The sequence below is a fragment of the Mya arenaria genome, chromosome 9, assembly GCF_026914265.1.
Source record: "Mya arenaria isolate MELC-2E11 chromosome 9, ASM2691426v1".
NCBI classification, from domain to species: domain Eukaryota; kingdom Metazoa; phylum Mollusca; class Bivalvia; order Myida; family Myidae; genus Mya; species Mya arenaria.
The window spans coordinates 75,999,650-76,005,385 of NC_069130.1; positions in this window are offsets into that span (position 1 = coordinate 75,999,650).

Genomic DNA, 5,736 nt, shown 5'->3' on the forward strand with positions numbered 1-5,736 from the left:
GCCATGGTCCGCCATTCAATGAGATGCTTCAAATTATGATAGAAAAGCAGGTTGGACAGCTTCTTAGCCAGATCACAAACACAAATATTCTGTTTCGATAACATTGTAACACGGTCATGATTAAGGGCTATTAAAGTTTGTAGCTGAATAAATGTTTCAGGTGTTTCCATTGGTAACAGGTAACGATTTTCGGCATAAATAGTGAAAGTGTCAATTCCTGATTTGTATTGTTTTCTTCAAAAAAGTGCCGGTATCGTTTATCAGCGCTCGGAGAAGGCATGTTGGCGATGATCATTACACTTGTTTAACACTGTTTAACATATTCGGTATGATCCGGCGGAGATGGGATACCAGAGACGGCAATAACGCCCAAAACATTTTTTTTTGCTTTTCGTCCATCGCACATGTTATGAAAAATGTCATGTTGAATCATTATTTTGTGTTTTTTTTTTAAATCGCGACATCACTGTATTCCGTTTACACATTCACATATAGAAATAATGTTCTTTTTTGGTTTTAGAATCTCAAATCTTTACTGGTGCAGCGCATGCGAAGTAAACATATATTCAAAAAGGGTATTGGAAAGTGCCTGCGTAGGTAACGCCATAAATACATCGTGTTGGTCACCCCCTGCCCGTAACCAAAGGTGGAGGCGATGGTCCGGACACAATGAAATCGTACAAGCCCTTCTATTGAATAAGGTAAAGGTCCCATGGTGCGCCTATACAAATCCCAGTGCCTATACCAGGTCCTGCGCCGTTACTAGGCCCTGCACAAGGCCTTGCGCGTTTACCAGACCCTCCGCCTTTACCACGTCTTGCGCTTGTACTAGGTCCCGCGCCTTTACCAGAATAAACACGCCAATACCTGATTCTGTACAGGGAACGCGTAGCGGCGGAATTAGACTCCGAGGAAGTAGAAGACAGCCAGCCTCTTAGGCGTAGAAGGCGACTCGCCGAACTTATTGGATAATGATTTTATGAGGAGCACAGTACTCAGAATCCGGACAGATTTTGACATAATCGTAATTAAAAATCAAACGAAATCCGTAACAAACTGTTGTTTTTATTTGAATGTCATGATGCTTGTGAAACACATAATACTATTTTTATTGGCCGACTAAGTTTGAAATGTCCCCCGTATAATTTGTATGAAATGTTCGTAGCCCGACTTAAACCTCGCTATCAGATCTCAATTAGAACTACCTACTCAGAATAAAACAAACCTAACTTCTACGGTCAAATTTGTTTTACGCATACCTTTAAGAGGGATTTCAAAGTCGTTGGAATAACAAAAAGATAGAATAAGTACTATACATATATATTAATAGATGAGATTTAATTATTTCCCCGAAGAACAATAAAGAATATTACTAATAGAACATGCTATCAAAACACGTTGTTAATTTATTCATAACTCCTGTATTGTGTTGTCGTCTGCTAATTGCTATGTAAACAAACCGGAAAATGATATGTTGGTGTCGTAATTGAAATCCAAAAATGTGATCTGTGTAAGGGTAATAAAAATGGCATTCCTCTGAGATAAACGGTGCAATAATACTTTTCTCCCATCGATAACCTTATCTATGTGTATTCCTTTACAAATACAACAGTACTTAGGGGTTTTCCTGCCTGTTTTCTTTATTATTTTTGAAGTTACACCTACCATTTTCACTGTTTCTGTTAACTTCATGGGTTCATGGGTTTCCGCTTTCTGCGCATGCCCACTTGAAGAGTATTCAGGGAAAGATATCGAGTTATCGAAAAGGACAAAATTGTCCTTTCCGTTAATTCGGATTCTTCCCCTGATTTATATGGGAAACTACTCAATTTTCTTCTTCCGAGGAATTCATTTTTTGCAAAAAGGTCGACGAATGAGATCATTTTTTCGTGTATTGATAACAAAAAATTGATACCGTTTAAGGTTGTTGATTTGAAAAGATACCTTGCAATCAGGAAACTGAATGTATCGGGTCTTGTAATGCGATCTGATGGAAATGATTAAAGGGGCATATATATATTCTATCACTGACAAACGCGTGCTAGAGGAAAGGGATCGAAAAGAAAGAGAGAGAAAAGCAACCGGACGTTTTATTATCCCATGTGGCGGGGATGTTCCACCGCCATTAACATTGAAAGCATTGAAGTCAACTATTTCCTGCTGTAGACGAAAAAGATATATACATCTGCATTGTACTGAAAATAGACTAGACGCGCAAATTGAAGTCGAGGGCTTATTATGTTGACGGATATGTACAGAAAGTGGAGGTATGTCAAATAATGAAAGTTTATAATGAGTTTGAGGATGTTTCATCTGCCATGTTTACTTTATCCAGTTATATAATTGGCTAAAGGGGACTATTTTGACTTGGAAATAAAATAATAAATTGGTGTGAAAAATACCTCAACATTTTATGTAGGGGTGGGGGTGGCAACATTAGGGTTCGATTGTTCAGAAACAGGTCCTTAATATTTTGTTGTTTTATGACTTTTGAGACATTCTATGAAGTGAAGTTAAGAGTGCCTGAACTGGTCCTGAAGATAAATATTATTATCAGTAGGATCATACTGTATGCCACCTGAGAGGCTTAGTTATTAAGAGTACCATGCTAGTGCCCAAACACATGTATATTCGAAACACACGGACTAGATACTTATCTTAATTTTCTAACAAAAACAGATTGTGCAATTTGCAAAGCTTTTTTTTCTGTATGTTGGTTATTCGCTGACATTTCTACTTATATATTATTTACAAGTTATTCTTCAGATCCATATTATAAGCGACGAATGTAGCAACTGTTATGTTCAAACTTTCGTTCTGCAATCATTTCCAATTATCTAGAGTACAAACCCTAGATAATTCTGTCGAAAGTGATTGGCTTCACACACTCTGCATTCTGGAAATGTCCAGCTGGGTTAGTTGAATAATTTTGTAAAAAATCAAAGATCATATCTTCGTTGATGTAAAGTGTCCAACCCACATACGCTTGGCTTTTTTGTCAGTATTATCAAATACTTGAACTTTGGGCCTCACCTCAAACTGTTTCATATATTTATATCAAACTTGGTCCACTTGTTACTAGAGACAATATGCACAGGCTATAACTGTCATAATTTTGGCTTTCATAGTTAACTAAGTTATGCTCATTTTTACTAAATAAAAGAGCAGGCGAGCGTTTGTATTGATTCAATTTCTCTCCGTTGCATACTGAAAAAGAATCAGAGGGTTGGTGTTTACTTCTGGCAATATTGTGTTTTGAATGTGCATGGTCTACCAGGAATAATTAAAACATACTGTATAATCATCTTCATTTTTAAAATGTTTTGGGGTATACATTTAAGCATCACGGTATACAGAAAGACAAGTAAATGAATTGTTTTACTTTGATCTAGTGAAGGTGAATGCTGCAACCACATTGAGGTCTTGCTGTATGGACTAAAAGAAGACCTGACGAGTAAGGAAACCCTTGCTCCAACATCGAAAACCTTAGCCTAGAACAACTTCAGCATGCTAACTGCACCACGGAAACGTAAGCCGTCGCATAGGAAGTCGGAAGATCATATGTTCTCAAAGTAGAAACTCTACAATGTTAAGTGCGTTAAGTTTCTGTTATAAATAGTAATAGAACATAATTTAGTAACTTTACCAATGGATGCAATTAAGGCAGAAACTGGTTGGTTCAAAGTTGAATGAAGGACGGTAAAAATCTTTGAAATTGACACAACTGAAAATAAACCACACCAACCTGCATTACAGTCAGTGCCCATCACTTACAACAAGAGGTGTATGCCTAAAATAATGTCTCCACACTGAGAGCCATATTGTCAGGATTGTTTTGAGAATTGAATGAAAATTCATGAACAGACAAGATAGCTGATTTGTCATTGACATTGGAATCAATGGAGGCAGTATAAAGATTAATTCCATTCAAAGTTTCAGGATAGTTGGTCTAGTTTTAATCATGTACATTAGATGAATGATATATGCAGATAAATATGTATCCTCTTACCAGCAGATAATAAATAAATATGATATAAATTTTAATGATGAACATGAGTTTTGACCGTGACCTTTGACTCTATTACATATTTTGCCTTGAATCATTCATTCCAGAACTGTACACACAACATGTTTAAAGGGAAATAAGTCTGTTAAAATGATTTTTACATGGTTAAGTAATGTTTCGTACATACAATTGAATGATCAATAATGACATTGAAAAGTCGTAACATTTTATTCAGTCCGACAATGCACCACTTTAACCTATTCATTATCCTTTCAACTGTTTCGCACATGTTTTGTTGAATACAAAGCGGTGTGTTTTCACAGTAGATATGAATTAGCCTCCTCTGACAGTGCTCTTAAATGGCGGTCAATGGGAAGAAATTGAAATTTAGGCTAAGTTGATGCAATTTGTTTATTTATATAAATTTCACAGCATTATTTGCAAACACAATATCATCGGCATATAGTATTAGAAAAAGTTTAAACGAATCAATATTGATACCATTAATACCCTTTTCATAGAAAATTGGCTCTTAATCATAAAAAAACATCGAGAACAAGAAAGGCGAGAAACACTCTCCTGGTCGTTCACCTATTACACATTCATAATAATTATGTTCCACTCAACTGGTTACAATACTTTACCCTGGATTTCACTGGTGAATACATGGATTTAAATATACCAAATATGTTTGCTCTTAATCCTAACTTTATAAATGAGGCTTTAGTAAAATCGTTGAATACACAGTACAGTTGCTAACCTTTATTAAGATCATGCGTTAATAAACCATGAAGTACACAATATTATCTATAGTACCCATATTCGACCTAAAATGTGCTTCAATATACATAGAATAACCTTCGGTCCACTCAGATAATCTGTTGTTCAAAATTCGTGTAAAGTCCCCAAAAGTACTTAGTAGTGTTATACCCCTCTAGTTAATTTCATCATTTATACTATCTTATGTTATGACACAACACTATGAAGAGACATGACACATTTAATTAGAACATAATACAAAGAAACATATAGAACAAAATTTTAATTGATTTATATACAACAAACAAATATATTGGGTAAATATAAATAAATATGTTTGGACAACTATAGATGATGCATCTAGTAATACTGAATTATAACTAGGCATGTATATTGACCTTTCCCCATTCTACGACGTCTTATGTTATAGATATTTTTAACATATATAACAGTTTCTTGTTTATATATTTTAAATTCATACCGTGCTATCCCAAAATAACCTAAACGACGAAAAGCAAAAGTCTTCCTCATATTCACAGGAGTTATTTATTTGTTGTATCTGTATTTATACATGATCTTAATGTACTTCAGTGCCGCTTTGATAGCCTTTTGACTAGGCATCCTCTAAAGATAGCTGCGGAAAACCAGTTAAAAATCGATTATTTCCTCATCAGGTTTCAGATGACTGAACTGAAGGAAAACTTTGAACATAAGAATGTTACATAACGCTATCCATAACTTGTCTCTTGAAGAGCTCGAAATTATACTAACACATATTATTTTGTGTAAAACCATTTGTTCTGTAACAGTTTCACACTCTTGGCATTTGGACACAAAACTTCTTGAAAAGTATTTACTTATAACAAGCATAGCAGTCCTATATTTTTAGAGCACTGTCCTGGTAGTCCAGCTTTACTATAAATCTATTTATGTATATGACATAATTAAATGAACCAAGACATTGGCCTTTC